Here is an 18,553-nt window from a genome sequence, read left to right on the forward strand (position 1 = left end):
ACACCAAGCAGCCAACCTGAAGAGCACAACAAAAGAAATCTTTGAAAAAGAAATTTCTGAATTAAAAGGAGCTTTATAAAGATTGGAATTGTTAAAAACTTCTTTATGTAAAGAAACAATATATACCTTTGGAAGTAGTAAGTGGGGCCTCAAAATACAGCGACTGGTCGATTCCAGCAACTCGGTTATGGTTCAGTCAACATCCCGTTCAGTCATCCAGCAGCCAACCTGAATAACATATCAAAAGAAAAACTAAAACAAATAAGAATCTAAATTAAATAGAGCTTTAAACAGATTGGATTTGTTAAAAACTTCTTTGTCTAAAGAAAAATTATCTACCTTTTGAAGTAGAGAGTGAGGCATCCAGATACAGCGACAGGCCAATTTCAGCAACTCCGTTGGATGGTTCAGTCACATTTCATCATTGCATGAAACAAAAAACAAATACATACAATACAAAAATGGATTTAGAAACCAGGTTTCTTCTTATTAGTTTGGGATTATATTCGGTGCGATAGATGGTGTGGGTGGTTGCTACATATGACCCTGTGAACCATGACGGATGGAGGTGAAAGTTTGGCTAGTAGAGTAATGAATAAAATGGCATACCTTTAAAGATTGTGTAAAGATATTAGTGATGTTTTTCTTCATTGTAAAAATAACAGAAACAAAATCTACTAGTTGAAGAAGAGAATCAGGCAGCCAGATACAGCTTCAGGTCGATCCCTGTAACCCCATTAGGCGGTCCAGTCAACATTCCAGTCAGTCATTAAACAGCCAACCTGAATAACACATCAAATTAAACTAAAACAGGAAAATGCTGGATTAAATAGAGCTTTTACAGATTGATATTGTCCAAAACTTCTTTGTCTCAAAGAAAAGAAATCTACCTAATGAAGTGGAGAGTGAGGCGTCCAGCTACAGCAACAGGTCGATTCCAGCAACTCCATTAGATGGTTCAGTCAATGCCCCGGTCAGTCATCAAGCAGCCAACCTGAATAACATATCAAAAGAAAAATTTAAACAAAGAAGGTCCTCAATTAAATAGAGCTTAAAACAGATTGGATTTGTTAAAAACTTCTTTGTCTAAAGAAAAAATATCCACCTTTTGAAGTAGAGAGTAAGGCAACCAGATACAGCGGCAGGTGCTGAATTAAATAGAGCTTTTACAGACTGATATTGTCCAAAACTTCTTTATCTAAAAGAAAAAATATCTACCTCAAGAAGTGGAGAGTGAGGCGTCCAGGTACAGCAACAGGTCGATTCCAGCAACTCCGATAGATGGTTCAGTCAACGTCCCGGTGAGACACCAAGCAGCCAACCTGAAGAGCACAACAAAAGAAATCTTTGAAAAAGAAATTTCTGAATTAAAAGGAGCTTTATAAAGATTGGAATTGTTAAAAACTTCTTTATGTAAAGAAACAATATATACCTTTGGAAGTAGTAAGTGGGGCCTCAAAATACAGCGACTGGTCGATTCCAGCAACTCGGTTATGGTTCAGTCAACATCCCGTTCAGTCATCCAGCAGCCAACCTGAATAACATATCAAAAGAAAAACTAAAACAAATAAGAATCTAAATTAAAGAGCTTTAAACAGATTGGATTTGTTAAAAACTTCTTTGTCTAAAGAAAAATTATCTACCTTTTGAAGTAGAGAGTGAGGCATCCAGATACAGCGGCAGGCCAATTTCAGCAACTCCGTTGGATGGTTCAGTCACATTTCATCATTGCATGAAACAAAAACAAATACATACAATCAAAAAATGCATTTAGAAACCAGGTTTCTTCTTATTAGTTTGGGATTATATTCGGTGCGATAGATGGTGTGGGTGGTTGTTACATATGACCCTGTGAACCATGACGGAGGAGGTGCAAGTTTGGCTAGTAGAGTAATGAAAAAAATGGCATACCTTTAGAGATTGTGTCAAAATACTAGTGATGTTTTTCTTGAATGTAAAAATAACAGAAACAAAATCTACTAGTTAAAGAAGAGAATGAGGCAGCCAGATACAGCGTCAGGTCAATCCCTGTAACCCCATTAGGCGGTTCAGTCAACGTTCCAGTCAGTCATTAAACAGCCAACCTGAATAACACATCAAATACAACTAAAACAGGAAAATGCTGGATTAAATAGAGCTTTTACAGATTGATATTGTCCAAAACTTCTTTATCTCAAAGAAAAGATATCTACCTTATGAAGTGGAGAGTGAGGCGTCCAGACACAACAACAGGTCGATTCCAGCAACTCCGAACGATGGTTCAGTCAATGTCCCGGTGAGACATCAAGCAGCCAACCTGAAAAGCACATCAAAAAAAATCTTTAAAAAAGAAGTTTCTGAATTAAACGGAGCTTTATAAAGATTGGAATTGTTAAAAACTTCTTTATCTAAAGAAAAAATTATCTACCTTTTGAAGTATAAGTGAGGCGAAAAAATACAGCGACAGGTCGATTCCAACCACTCCATTAGATGTTTCAGTCGACGCCCCGGTCAGTCATCAAGTAACCAACCTGAATGACATATCAAAAGAAAAATTAAAACAAAGAAGGTCCTGAATTAAATAGAGCTTTAAACAGATTGGATTTATAAAAAACTTCTTTGTCTAAAGAAAAATATCCACCTTTTGAAGTAGAAAGTGAGGCATCCAGATACAGCGACAGGTCAATTTCAGCAACTCCGTTGGATGGTTCAGTCACATTTCATCATTGCATGAAATAAAAAACAAATACATACAATCAAAAAATACATTTAGAAACCAGGTTTCCTTTTATTAGTTTGGGATTATATTCGGTGCGATAGATGGTGTGGGTGGTTGTTACATATGACCCTGTGAACCATGACGGATGGAGGTGAAAGTTTGGCTAGTAGAGTAATGAATAAAATGGCATACCTTTAGAGTTTGTGTCAAAATACTAGTGATGTTTTTATTGAATGTAAAATTAACAGAAACAAAATCTACTTGTTGAAGTAGAGAACGAGGCAGCCAGATAAAGCGTCAGCTCGATCCCTGTAACCCCATTAGGCGGTTCAGTCAACGTTCCAGTCAGTCATTAAACAGCCAACCTGAATAACACATCAAATACAACTAAAACAGGAAAATGCTGAATTAAATAGAGCCTTTACAGACTGATATTGTCCAAAACTTCTTTATCTAAAAGAAAAAATATCTACCTCAAGAAGTGGAGAGTGAGGCGTCCAGGTACAGCAACAGGTCGATTCCAGCAACTCCGATAGATGGTTCAGTCAACGTCCCGGTGAGACACCAAGCAGCCAACCTGAAGAGCACAACAAAAGAAATCTTTAAAAAAGAAATTTCTGAATTAAAAGGAGCTTTATAAAGATTGGAATTGTTAAAAACTTCTTTATGTAAAGAAACAATATATACCTTTGGAAGTAGTAAGTGGGGCCTCAAAATACAGCGACTGGTCGATTCCAGCAACTCGGTTATGGTTCAGTCAACATCCCGTTCAGTCATCCAGCAGCCAACCTGAATAACATATCAAAAGAAAAACTAAAACAAATAAGAATCTAAATTAAATAGAGCTTTAAACAGATTGGATTTGTTAAAAACTTCTTTGTCTAAAGAAAAATTATCTACCTTTTGAAGTAGAGAGTGAGGCATCCAGATACAGCGACAGGCCAATTTCAGCAACTCCGTTGGATGGTTCAGTCACATTTCATCATTGCATGAAACAAAAAACAAATACATACAATCAAAAAATGCATTTAGAAACCAGGTTTCTTCTTATTAGTTTGGGATTATATTCGGTGCGATAGATGGTGTGGGTGGTTGCTACATATGACCCTGTGAACCATGACGGATGGAGGTGAAAGTTTGGCTAGTAGAGTAATGAATAACATGGCATACCTTTAAAGATTGTGTAAAGATATTAGTGATGTTTTTCTTCATTGTAAAAATAACAGAAACAAAATCTACTAGTTGAAGAAGAGAATCAGGCAGCCAGATACAGCTTCAGGTCGATCCCTGTAACCCCATTAGGCGGTCCAGTCAACATTCCAGTCAGTCATTAAACAGCCAACCTGAATAACACATCAAATTAAACTAAAACAGGAAAATGCTGGATTAAATAGAGCTTTTACAGATTGATATTGTCCAAAACTTCTTTGTCTCAAAGAAAAGAAATCTACCTTATGAAGTGGAGAGTGAGGCGTCCAGCTACAGCAACAGGTCGATTCCAGCAACTCCATTAGATGGTTCAGTCAATGCCCCGGTCAGTCATCAAGCAGCCAACCTGAATAACATATCAAAAGAAAAATTGAAACAAAGAAGGTCCTCAATTAAATAGAGCTTAAAACAGATTGGATTTGTTAAAAACTTCTTTGTCTAAAGAAAAAATATCCACCTTTTGAAGTAGAGAGTAAGGCATCCAGATACAGCGGCAGGTGCTGAATTAAATAGAGCTTTTACAGACTGATATTGTCCAAAACTTCTTTATCTAAAAGAAAAAATATCTACCTCAAGAAGTGGAGAGTGAGGCGTCCAGGTACAGCAACAGGTCGATTCCAGCAACTCCGATAGATGGTTCAGTCAACGTCCCGGTGAGACACCAAGCAGCCAACCTGAAGAGCACAACAAAAGAAATCTTTGAAAAAGAAATTTCTGAATTAAAAGGAGCTTTATAAAGATTGGAATTGTTAAAAACTTCTTTATGTAAAGAAACAATATATACCTTTGGAAGTAGTAAGTGGGGCCTCAAAATACAGCGACTGGTCGATTCCAGCAACTCGGTTATGGTTCAGTCAACATCCCGTTCAGTCATCCAGCAGCCAACCTGAATAACATATCAAAAGAAAAACTAAAACAAATAAGAATCTAAATTAAAGAGCTTTAAACAGATTGGATTTGTTAAAAACTTCTTTGTCTAAAGAAAAATTATCTACCTTTTGAAGTAGAGAGTGAGGCATCCAGATACAGCGACAGGCCAATTTCAGCAACTCCGTTGGATGGTTCAGTCACATTTCATCATTGCATGAAACAAAAACAAATACATACAATAAAAAAATGCATTTAGAAACCAGGTTTCTTCTTATTAGTTTGGGATTATATTCGGTGCGATAGATGGTGTGGGTGGTTGTTACATATGACCCTGTGAACCATGACGGAGGAGGTGCAAGTTTGGCAAGTAGAGTAATGAAAAAAATGGCATACCTTTAGAGATTGTGTCAAAATACTAGTGATGTTTTTCTTGAATGTAAAAATAACAGAAACAAAATCTACTAGTTAAAGAAGAGAATGAGGCAGCCAGATACAGCGTCAGGTCAATCCCTGTAACCCCATTAGGCGGTTCAGTCAACGTTCCAGTCAGTCATTAAACAGCCAACCTGAATAACACATCAAATACAACTAAAACAGGAAAATGCTGGATTAAATAGAGCTTTTACAGATTGATATTGTCCAAAACTTCTTTATCTCAAAGAAAAGATATCTACCTTATGAAGTGGAGAGTGAGGCGTCCAGACACAACAACAGGTCGATTCCAGCAACTCCGAACGATGGTTCAGTCAATGTCCTTGTGAGACATCAAGCAGCCAACCTGAAAAGCACATCAAAAAAAATCTTTAAAAAAGAAGTTTCTGAATTAAACGGAGCTTTATAAAGATTGGAATTGTTAAAAACTTCTTTATCTAAAGAAAAAATTATCTACCTTTTGAAGTATGAGTGAGGCGAAAAAATACAGCGACAGGTCGATTCCAACCACTCCATTAGATGGTTCAGTCGACGCCCCGGTCAGTCATCAAGTAACCAACCTGAATAACATATCAAAAGAAAAATTAAAACAAAGAAGGTCCTGAATTAAATAGAGCTTTAAACAGATTGGATTTATAAAAAACTTCTTTGTCTAAAGAAAAATATCCACCTTTTGAAGTAGAAAGTGAGGCATCCAGATACAGCGACAGGTCAATTTCAGCAACTCCGTTGGATGGTTCAGTCACATTTCATCATTGCATGAAACAAAAAACAAATACATACAATCAAAAAATACATTTAGAAACCAGGTTTCCTTTTATTAGTTTGGGATTATATTCGGTGCGATAGATGGTGTGGGTGGTTGCTACATATGACCCTGTGAACCATGACGGATGGAGGTGAAAGTTTGGCTAGTAGAGTAATGAATAAAATGGCATACCTTTAGAGATTGTGTCAAAATACTACTGATGTTTTTATTGAATGTAAAATTAACAGAAACAAAATCTACTTGTTGAAGTAGAGAACGAGGCAGCCAGATAAAGCGTCAGGTCGATCCCTGTAACCCCATTAGGCGGTTCAGTCAACGTTCCAGTCAGTCATTAAACAGCCAACCTGAATAACACATCAAATACAACTAAAACAGGAAAATGCTGAATTAAATAGAGCCTTTACAGACTGATATTGTCCAAAACTTCTTTATCTAAAAGAAAAAATATCTACCTCAAGAAGTGGAGAGTGAGGCGTCCAGGTACAGCAACAGGTCGATTCCAGCAACTCCGATAGATGGTTCAGTCAACGTCCCGGTGAGACACCAAGCAGCCAACCTGAAGAGCACAACAAAAGAAATCTTTGAAAAAGAAATTTCTGAATTAAAAGGAGCTTTATAAAGATTGGAATTGTTAAAAACTTCTTTATGTAAAGAAACAATATATACCTTTGGAAGTAGTAAGTGGGGCCTCAAAATACAGCGACTGGTCGATTCCAGCAACTCGGTTATGGTTCAGTCAACATCCCGTTCAGTCATCCAGCAGCCAACCTGAATAACATATCAAAAGAAAAACTAAAACAAATAAGAATCTAAATTAAAGAGCTTTAAACAGATTGGATTTGTTAAAAACTTCTTTGTCTAAAGAAAAATTATCTACCTTTTGAAGTAGAGAGTGAGGCATCCAGATACAGCGACAGGCCAATTTCAGCAACTCCGTTGGATGGTTCAGTCACATTTCATCATTGCATGAAACAAAAACAAATACATACAATCAAAAAATGCATTTAGAAACCAGGTTTCTTCTTATTAGTTTGGGATTATATTCGGTGCGATAGATGGTGTGGGTGGTTGTTACATATGACCCTGTGAACCATGACGGAGGAGGTGCAAGTTTGGCAAGTAGAGTAATGAAAAAAATGGCATACCTTTAGAGATTGTGTCAAAATACTAGTGATGTTTTTCTTGAATGTAAAAATAACAGAAACAAAATCTACTAGTTAAAGAAGAGAATGAGGCAGCCAGATACAGCGTCAGGTCAATCCCTGTAACCCCATTAGGCGGTTCAGTCAACGTTCCAGTCAGTCATTAAACAGCCAACCTGAATAACACATCAAATACAACTAAAACAGGAAAATGCTGGATTAAATAGAGCTTTTACAGATTGATATTGTCCAAAACTTCTTTATCTCAAAGAAAAGATATCTACCTTATGAAGTGGAGAGTGAGGCGTCCAGACACAACAACAGGTCGATTCCAGCAACTCCGAACGATGGTTCAGTCAATGTCCCGGTGAGACATCAAGCAGCCAACCTGAAAAGCACATCAAAAAAAATCTTTAAAAAAGAAGTTTCTGAATTAAACGGAGCTTTATAAAGATTGGAATTGTTAAAAACTTCTTTATCTAAAGAAAAAATTATCTACCTTTTGAAGTATGAGTGAGGCGAAAAAATACAGCGACAGGTCGATTCCAACCACTCCATTAGATGGTTCAGTCGACGCCCCGGTCAGTCATCAAGTAACCAACCTGAATAACATATCAAAAGAAAAATTAAAACAAAGAAGGTCCTGAATTAAATAGAGCTTTAAACAGATTGGATTTATAAAAAACTTCTTTGTCTAAAGAAAAATATCCACCTTTTGAAGTAGAAAGTGAGGCATCCAGATACAGCGACAGGTCAATTTCAGCAACTCCGTTGGATGGTTCAGTCACATTTCATCATTGCATGAAACAAAAAACAAATACATACAATCAAAAAATACATTTAGAAACCAGGTTTCCTTTTATTAGTTTGGGATTATATTCGGTGCGATAGATGGTGTGGGTGGTTGTTACATATGACCCTGTGAACCATGACGGATGGAGGTGAAAGTTTGGCTAGTAGAGTAATGAATAAAATGGCATACCTTTAGAGATTGTGTCAAAATACTACTGATGTTTTTATTGAATGTAAAATTAACAGAAACAAAATCTACTTGTTGAAGTAGAGAACGAGGCAGCCAGATAAAGCGTCAGGTCGATCCCTGTAACCCCATTAGGCGGTTCAGTCAACGTTCCAGTCAGTCATTAAACAGCCAACCTGAATAACACATCAAATACAACTAAAACAGGAAAATGCTGAATTAAATAGAGCCTTTACAGACTGATATTGTCCAAAACTTCTTTATCTAAAAGAAAAAATATCTACCTCAAGAAGTGGAGAGTGAGGCGTCCAGGTACAGCAACAGGTCGATTCCAGCAACTCCATTAGATGGTTCAGTCAACGCCCCGGTCAGTCATCAAGCAGCCAACCTGAATAACATATCAAAAGAAAAATTAAAACAAAGAAGGTCCTCAATTAAATAGAGCTTAAAACAGATTGGATTTGTTAAAAACTTCTTTGTCTAAAGAAAAAATATCCACCTTTTGAAGTAGAGCGTAAGGCATCCAGATACAGCGGCAGGTCAATTTAAGCAACTCCGTTGGATGGTTCAGTCACATTTCATCATTGCATGAAATAAAAAACAAATACATACAATCAAAACATACATTAAGAAACCAGGTTTCTTCTGATTAGTTTGGGATTATATTCGGTGCGATAGATGGTGTGGGTGGTTGTTACATATGACCCTGTGAACCATGACGAAGAAGGTGCAAGTTTGGCAAGTAGAGTAATGAAAAAAATGGCATACGTTTAGATATTGTGTCAAAATACTAGTGATGTTTTTCTTGAATGTAAAAATAACAGAAACAAAATCTACTAGTTAAAGAAGAGAATGAGGCAGCCAGATACAGCGTCAGGTCGATCCCTGTAACCCCATTAGGCGGTTCAGTCAACGTTCCAGTCAGTCATTAAACAGCCAACCTGAATAACACATCAAATACAACTAAAACAGGAAAATGCTGGATTAAATAGAGCTTTTACAGATTGATATTGTCCAAAACTTCTTTGTCTCAAAGAAAAGAAATCTACCTTATGAAGTGGAGAGTGAGGCGTCCAGCTACAGCAACAGGTCGATTCCAGCAACTCCATTAGATGGTTCAGTCAACGCCCCGGTCAGTCATCAAGCAGCCAACCTGAATAACATATCAAAAGAAAAATTAAAACAAAGAAGGTCCTAAATTAAGTGGAGCTTAAAACAGATTGGATTTGTTAAAAACTTCTTTGTCTAAAGAAAAAATATCCACCTTTTGAAGTAGAGAGTAAGGCATCCAGATACAGCGGCAGGTGCTGAATTAAATAGAGCTTTTACAGACTGATATTGTCCAAAACTTCTTTATCTAAAAGAAAAAATATCTACCTCAAGAAGTGGAGAGTGAGGCGTCCAGGTACAGCAACAGGTCGATTCCAGCAACTCCGATAGATGGTTCAGTCAATGTCCCGGTGAGACACCAAGCAGCCAACCTGAAGAGCACAACAAAAGAAATCTTTAAAAAAGAAATTTCTGAATTAAAAGGAGCTTTATAAAGATTGGAATTGTTAAAAACTTCTTTATGTAAAGAAACAATATATACCTTTGGAAGTAGTAAGTGGGGCCTCAAAATACAGCGACTGGTCGATTCCAGCAACTCGGTTATGGTTCAGTCAACATCCCGTTCAGTCATCCAGCAGCCAACCTGAATAACATATCAAAAGAAAAACTAAAACAAATAAGAATCTAAATTAAAGAGCTTTAAACAGATTGGATTTGTTAAAAACTTCTTTGTCTAAAGAAAAATTATCTACCTTTTGAAGTAGAGAGTGAGGCATCCAGATACAGCGACAGGCCAATTTCAGCAACTCCGTTGGATGGTTCAGTCACATTTCATCATTGCATGAAACAAAAAACAAATACATACAATCAAAAAATGCATTTAGAAACCAGGTTTCTTATTAGTTTGGGATTATATTTGGTGCGATAGATGGTGTGGGTGGTTGTTACATATGACCCTGTGAACCATGACGGATGGAGGTGAAAGTTTGGCTAGTAGAGTAATGAATAAAATGGCATACCTTTAAAGATTGTGTAAAGATATTAGTGATGTTTTTCTTCATTGTAAAAATAACAGAAACAAAATCTACTAGTTGAAGAAGAGAATCAGGCAGCCAGATACAGCTTCAGGTCGATCCCTGTAACCCCATTAGGCGGTCCAGTCAACATTCCAGTCAGTCATTAAACAGCCAACCTGAATAACACATCAAATTAAACTAAAACAGGAAAATGCTGAATTAAATAGAGCTATTACAGCTTGATATTGTCCAAAACTTCTTTATTTAAAAGAAAAAAATATATACCTTATGAAGTGGAGAGTGACGCGTCCAGATACAGCAACAGGTCGATTCCAGCAACTGCGATAGATGGTTCAGTCAACGTCCCGGTGAGACATCAAGCAGCCAACCTGAAAAGCACATCAAAAGAAATCTTTAAAAAAGAAGTTTCTGAATTAAACGGAGCTTTAGAAAAATTGAATTTGTTAAAAACTTCTTTGTCTAAAGAAAAAATATCCACCTTTTGAAGTAGAGAGTGAGGCATCCAGATACAGCGCCAGGTAAATTTCAGCAACTCCGTTGGATGGTTCAGTCACATTTCATCATTGCATGAAATAAAAAACAAATACATATGATCAAAAAATACATTAAGAAACCAGGTTTCTTCTGATTAGTTTGGGATTATATTCGGTGCGATAGATGGTGTGGGTGGTTGTTACATATGACCCTGTGAACCATGACGGAGGAGGTGCAAGTTTGGCAAGTAGAGTAATGAAAAAAATGGCATACCTTTAGAGATTGTGTCAAAATACTAGTGATGTTTTTCTTGAATGTAAAAATAACAGAAACAAAATCTACTAGTTAAAGAAGAGAATGAGGCAGCCAGATACAGCGTCAGGTCGATCCCTGTTACCTCATTAGGCCGTTCAGTCAACGTCCGAGTCGGCCATTAAACAGCTTACCTGAATAACACATCAAATACAACTACAACAGGAAAATGCTGAATTAAATAGAGCTTTTACAGATTGATATTGTCCGAAATTTCTTTATCTAAAAGAAAAAATATCTACCTTATGAAGTAGAGAGTGAGGCGTCCAGATACAGCGTCAGGTCGATTCCAGTAACTACGTTAGATGGTTCAGTCAACGTCCTGGTCAGTCATCAAACAGCCAACCTGAATAACACATCCAAAGAAAAATTACAACAAAAAAGGTTCTGAATTAAATAGAGCTTTAAACAGATTGGATTTGTTAAAAAAATATCCTCCTTTTGAAGTAGAAGAACAGGTCGATTCCAGCACTTCCGTTAGATGGTTCAGTCAACGTCCCGGTCAGAATGACATGTGCTGTTTCAAGTCGACATCAAACATTGTTTAAACATATTTCTGTAAACTATATTGTTTAAACTTTATATGTTTTGTAAACTTTGCTTTGTAAACTTTTTATATTTAATGTATGTTATATAAGTGTAAACTCTATAATGTTTTTTAAACTTTATATACATTTGATTAACTTCTATATATATTTTTTCAACTTTAGACTTTACATTATTGTAAACTCATCTAGAGTCCTGTTTTCAAGTTTTCCCTAAAATCGAGGCAAATCTTTTACCTCTCTGTGCGCGATGTAAACACTCCCAATGTTTTTGGTCTGACTTGCCAAGCAAAGAGTCTCCACTCCCTTGACCAAAACTTAGAAACACATAAGGCTCCACTCTGGTTAGTTGCAGTTGTAAATGCAAAAAGGTTTTGTGTTTTTGGCATTTCTACGAGGTATACAAATATGTCATATTGTTGGGGGCCATAATATAAAAAAAAATTGCCCACAAAATATTTCAATTCACAATTCACGGTGATCAAATCATGTGACTGAACATTCTGCTGAGCATACTGGGGGAAAAATACAGAGGCCAATAAAGAAGCCAATTGCCTTTACACAATTTTCTAATTTTTCTGATTTTTTTTAACCCTCATAATATTCATAATTATTTTTTTTAATATTAAAATTTAATCATCGTCTTGGTGATTGAATTATTACTGGTTATTTATTAGCTTTATTATGAATGTTAAGGGGGAAAAAGACTTAATAAAAGTAAAAAGATTTGAAGCCAAAAACTATTCACATTTTTAATTAATTTAACTTTTTGCCAGTTACCATCGTAATTTTTACAAAGAAATGTCATACAAAATATTTTGAAAAAAATGAAAACAACTGCTGGCTATAAAGTCATAAACAAAGTCTCACAGAACATTTGTAATCTCTGCAGATGTTTTGTCCACGTTATGGCTTCACCGGGAAACCATACTTTCTCGTTTGCCTCGAAAACAGGAAAAACTCGAAAGAAATGGGACGCTGTTGAAATCATCGAAGATCGGTGTATGGTGTGAAAATTTTAATGTCTACAAAGTTTCAAATATGCGCATACTTCTTATAAACAAAACAAAGGTAGGGCATGATTATATGTGGCATAATTATTTTTTTTCAATTCAAAGAAAAAGCCATAATAATACCTTGCTTGAAAACAATTAAGGTCCTAGAAATCACAATAATAATTACATCGGATAAACTGAGGGTTTAAACAATACTCACGAGTGGCTCTATGAGCTTGTCCCTTTCACGTGACTAAGCTTTAGGAGCATGGCCAGAGCAATGGTCTCTATAAAAACAGAGAGAAATGCTCTTTCAAGAAAACGAAGCTGTTATAAACATGATAGAAACAGAGTGAATGTGACATAATAATAATGTGCAATCCCAAAAGTTAACTTTATACAAATTCAACACTGAGGGCGCACTTGGGATCCCTTTATTGGGTGCATTCGTTTAGCTTCCCTGGGTCGACCCCGATGTTGCGTATTTTATTTTTTTCCAGGACGAACGTGGGCACACACAATTACCCCACGTTCGTCATCGACGTCAGTGCACCTCGGGCCAGCCCCAAGAGCCCCACTTGTGGATTGGGTCACTCGCCAGATATAGAACCAATCACAGAAACAACAATCAGTGATCATTGTCAAAGGGGTGGATACATTAATAATGAAGTGATGACCATTCAATTTAAGGTATTCATTGTTTTAGCTCACCTGTGATAACCTCTTTGAGTTTCAGCTTTTCATATTGTCAACATGTAATTAAGCAGCAATATTTTGATGGAAGTTTTAAATCTGTCGCTTTTGCAATAATGAGTGACTCTATGCTAATAATTATTTTGAGTAATTAATGTCCACTGCCTTTAAGCTATTACTGGTAACTTGGATTAGGGGATTTCACAGAAAAGAAAGAACTAAAAGAAAACAAACACGAGGCGAACACTATAACTCATATGAAACTTAGTCTAGAAACTTAGTGAAGACACGATTTATTATTTGGGGGTGGGGTGGGGGTAGGGGCGTTGGGGTCGGGCGGTGGTGGTAGGGGGCGTTGGGGTCGGCGGTGGGGTTGTTGTCGGTGGCCATTAAAAAACGGCAGGTGAGGATTTTGAATAACGGTGAAAATGTATTTTGCAATTTCTTTTTTGCAGGGTGGATTTTTTTCTGGACCCACGCTGCTGAGCTCTCGACAAGAACTTATAGAGACTTATTATTGCGTGAGATCCAGTTTCATAGCACTCCAGGTGCATAACCACAAAGAGCAAAATGTTTGAGGTTCGAGGAGACGTTCCGTAGCTATAGAAGTGGTGCACTAGCAGAAATTCATTTGGTATTGTAATATAGGTCTCGGAGCCCTGAGGAAAAAAGATGAAATACACCTATTATTGAAGAAAAAAGAGTACTCACAAAGCACAGCACACATCATTAGTGCACTAATGAAAGTAAGGCAAATCGCTCTCGACTAACTGCAGCCATTTTACAGTAACATATGGTACCGTCCATTTTACGGCTAACTTGGGATCCACACAAGCACTCCCAACCATGGCGTAGCAACGAGTCCACTCGACCATGCAGTGTTTGTTTTCAAATTAGCCAAGGGAGCATGCAAGCCCCACACCCAAAATAACAAAGAAACGGGATATTGAAAGCGCTGGTCTTTAATCACTGCGATCTCGTAGTAGTAGCAATCAATGGAATCTTCGCGGGCTTTTACTTTCCGTGTTATGATTGGTGACCTCTGAAACGAGGCAGAATGTAACTTACGTCCAGGGGCGGGGTCAATTTCATAGAGCGGTTTACTTAGTTTACAAAACCGGTTTAAGGCACTAGATTGGTATTACTCAAAATATTTCAGAGTATAAAAACTTTCTTGGATAATGAGCAAGGAAGAAATGGTCATCACGTATAAAACATCGCGAGAAACGTCTCCCTCTGAAGTGACACAGAAGGCGTGTATTCAAGGGCTAATTTTAATTAAGTAGGATTTGAAACTTTGCGCGGTGGATCAGATACAATATAGAAAAGTTTGCGGTAGTACCATGTACTGACTATCTCTAACTCGACGTTTCGATCAGTATGCTCTGATCGTCTTCTGGCTAATTTTAATACTATTTAGTGGACCGAATCAGTCCCCCCCCCCCACAAAAAAATACAATAATAATAATAAAGTCTGCCTAGAGGTATGAGCATGGAGCCATAGCTCTATGGGTATGAGCTATCAGATTATGAAATAAAATTCCGTTTTTTATGTACCGTGAAGGGTGTATTTACTTTACGTCAAAGCTCTGTGCTATACGGTTAACGTAGTGTGTAGAAAATGGCGTGTACTCGAGCGGCTAATTAGGTATTAATTAGTGGACCAATTTAGCTTCCTTTATCCAAAAGTGAAGTGCCCAAAGGTACGGTCTATCAGATAATGACATAACATGTTGTCTTTTCTGCAAAAGGGTACATTTACTTTGGGTGCAAGTTTTGTTTAGTAATAGCAGGGGCGTCAATCCGTCTTGAAAGATGGGGGGACATCACATTTACGGCGTGGGGTCCGGGGCCGCTTTAGGGCCCGGGATTTCTTTTTAGTCCGTAGATACTCTCTGGTGCAGTCCAGTGGATCTGAGGGGTGATGTTTTCCCCTTTCAGGTGTTGGAATTGAATGCCTATTTCAAGGTATGATGCAACTATTCTTGCTCTCATGGTATTGTACCTAAAAATCATAGCTTCGTTATATCCATATTGTTTCTGCATTCTAATGCTCATACGGCGTTTCATCCTTATCATCACCAGACCTAAGTTTTATGGGGCAAATCTGTCAGAATGAAACAGAACATCTGTAAAATGTGAACAGCAGTAGAACCTTTTGGGTGGACAGCATCTTCAAGCGGGATCTATGAACTAAGTTTTAGGGGGGAAATCTGTCGAAGAGTGAGATCACGAGTGCAAACTTTTACGGCATGGGTCCGGGCCAAACCGGACCCGGGAAATTTTGCATTCTAGATGCTCTGTGGTGCAATCTTAGGCCAATATAAGAGGCATACAGAACGGAACATAATATCTGTAAAATGTGAGTAGCAGTAGAACCTTTTGGGTTGACAGCATCTTCAAGTGCGGAACTAGGAACCAAGTATTAAGGGGGAAATACTGTCAAAGAGTGAGGACGTGAGTGTGACGCCTTTACGGCATGGGTCCGGGCCCGCTTAAGGGCCCGGGAATTTTTTTTTTTAGATGCTCTATGGTGCAATCTTTAGGCCATTTTGCAGCCAAATGGCAAACGAAACAGAATAATGAGCAGTGTGAATATTGTGTTCCAGTGCTCCACAGTTCCTCAGTGCAAGACACGATTTTGATGATAAAGGTGGTCAAACGACACGGGGAATATCTGATACTGTTCAAAAATGGAGTGGGGTGGGGTGGGGTACACGTCCCTTCCACTCTTTCAGGGGTTAGGTGCAAATCTGTCCACGACGGAGCATGCGTGTGAGAAGCCTTTACGGCTCGGAGTGCGGACACAATTAAGGGCTTGGCATTTTAGACGCTCTGTGATGCAATCTAGGGCCAATTTTTAGGGGGGATATTGCGTCATCCTTTGCCCACATGCCCAAATAGGGACACAGGGTTTCGTCTTACACAATGCAAAACTTGGGCTTCATGATAAAGGTGGTCAAAAAGGTGGGGGACCTTTGATATTGTGTCCCCCACCCTCCAAAAGGTGAGGGGACATGTCCCCCTGTGCCATCCCCCCCCCCCCCCAGGATTGACGCCCATGAGTAATAGTAGCTGTTTATCATGGTCTGGATGGTGCGGTAGTGATTACGGTGGCTAAATTACTCACTAGTTATGCAGCCGGATAATCTAGTTCTCCCTTTGAAATTTGGTCAATGATTTATTCAAATTTATGGAAAAGACAATAACGATGAAGCCAGAAAATTAAAAAAATCGTTAAAGCAAGAAAGGAGGGGCAGACCCAAAATTTGACCACCTTTTACTGCACAGTGTATTTTACTCTTTCCTGAATTTCATTAATGCGCGGCTAGGGGCCGCCAGCTGCGCTCTCCCGTAATTTGGTGATATGGGAGGGGGGTAGGGCTGATAAGGCGCAAACGGCACCCCCACCCACCCAAGTATGCCGAGCTATCCCTGACCCGGTGTACCTCCATGAATTTCCTTGCCTCTCACCAATTCGTGGGGGCCAATCCCATCCAAAATGCCTCAACTTGGATATCAAGAACACTAATGCTTGTTCTTTGTATAGCGTAATGTACATCAGCGTATAAAGTACAAAACTCGTAAATTCTTCCTTGACTAAATTAATTGGGCTGAGCTAATTAGCAGACTTAACAAGTTGGGGCGCTAATCTAATATAGCCAGGGGTATGAGGAATGGATTTATGAAATAAAAACTAATAATATTTTCCAATTAAGATGGAACTCTTGGCTTTGTAGTTGTCCATACCTTACGCTTGTTCTTTGTATAGCATAATGTACATCAGCGTATAAAGTAGAAAAACTCGTAAATTCTTCCTTCGTTTAATTAATTGGGCTGATCTAATTAGCAGACTTAACAAGTTGGGGCGCTAATCTGATATAGCCAGGGGTATAAGGAATGGATTTATGAAATGAAAATTAATAATACTTTCCAATTAAGATTGAACTCTTGGCTTTGTAATTGCCCATACCTTACGCGTGTTCTTTGTATAGCATAATGTACAGCGTATAAAGTGCAAAAACTCGTAAATTTTTCCTTTATTAAACTAATTGGGCTGAGCTAATTAACAGACTTAACACGTCGGGGTGCTAATCTGATGTAGCCAGGGGTATGAGGAATGGATTTATGAAATAAAAATTAAAAAGATTTATGATGGAACTCTTGGCTTTGCATATGCCCGTACCCAAACGCTTGTTCTTTGCATTGCATATAAACAGTGTATAAAGTAGAAAAACTCACAAATTCTTCCCTAATTTAATTAATTGGCCTGAGCTAATTAGCAAACTTAACAAGTTGGGGCGCTAGTCTGATATAGCCAGGGGTATGAGAAATAGATTTATGAAATAAAAATTTGTAATATTTTCCAATTAAGATGGAACTCTTGGCTTTGTATTTGCCCATACCTTACGCGTGTGTTTAGTGTATCATACAACGTATAGTAAGAAATTCGTGAATGCTTCTCTTGATTAATTTAATTGGGCTGAGCTAATTAGGTAAGTTAACATGTCGAGGTGCTAATGTGATTTAGCCATGGGTATGTGGAACACATTTATGAGATAAATGATATTAATATTTTCCATCTTAAATGGAATTCGTTTGTTTAGTTTTTGCCTATACCCCACGCATGTATTAGGCATAATAGCGTATACAGTACGAAATTCGCAATTTCTTTCCTAATTGGATTAATTGGGCTGAGCTAAATAGCAGACTTAAAACACTGGGGCGCTAATTTGATATAGCCAAAGGTATAATGAACAGACTAATGAAATAAAAATTAATAATATTTTCCAATTAAGATGGAACTTTTGCCTTTTTATTTGCCCATACCTTACGCATACAGCGCATACAGTACACAAATTCGTAAATTCTTCATTGACTAAATTAATTGGGCTAAGCTAATTAGCAGACTTCAAACACTGGGGCGCTAATCTGATATAGCCAGGGGTATGAGGAATAGATTTAGGAAATCAAAATTAACTAGACATTAAGTGTTTGTGAACAAACACGAAGCTGTTCCGTGGTGTTTTGCTTGGATTATGTGCTTCATTGCCCAAGGAATATATAACTGAAAAAAGGTTTCAAAAAAGTTGTGTAGCTCTTGTTATAAAGTCTTACTTCCCGGTTGACACGTAAGTAAAGGTCAACATGGGCCCACAGCTACCAAAGATTAATCTGCAATGCCAAGGAGACTATAAAATCGGTTGTGTAGATTTTGATATATAGTCCCACTTCCGGTTGACCCAGAAGTAGAGGTCAACTTGGGGCCACAGTTTTTCAAAGCTAATATCTATTGCCTTAGAGTCTATAACTGAAGTTTGAACATTAGCTTTTTACTTTTTTAGATA

At 37.7% G+C, this 18,553-nt stretch overlaps 1 long non-coding RNA gene across 1 annotated transcript; it reads right to left on the reverse strand.

Annotated features, from left to right (window-relative positions):
• Positions 1-11,237: 11,237 nt before the first annotated feature.
• Positions 11,238-13,980, reverse strand: LOC139934130 (uncharacterized). The gene is made up of 3 exons (XR_011785697.1): positions 13,917-13,980; positions 12,733-12,799; positions 11,238-11,318 (listed from the first exon to the last, which is right to left on the reverse strand). It is a non-coding gene; the product is annotated as an uncharacterized lncRNA (long non-coding RNA).
• Positions 13,981-18,553: the final 4,573 nt, after the last annotated feature.

The sequence above is a fragment of the Asterias amurensis genome, chromosome 2 (assembly GCF_032118995.1).
Source record: "Asterias amurensis chromosome 2, ASM3211899v1".
NCBI classification, from domain to species: domain Eukaryota; kingdom Metazoa; phylum Echinodermata; class Asteroidea; order Forcipulatida; family Asteriidae; genus Asterias; species Asterias amurensis.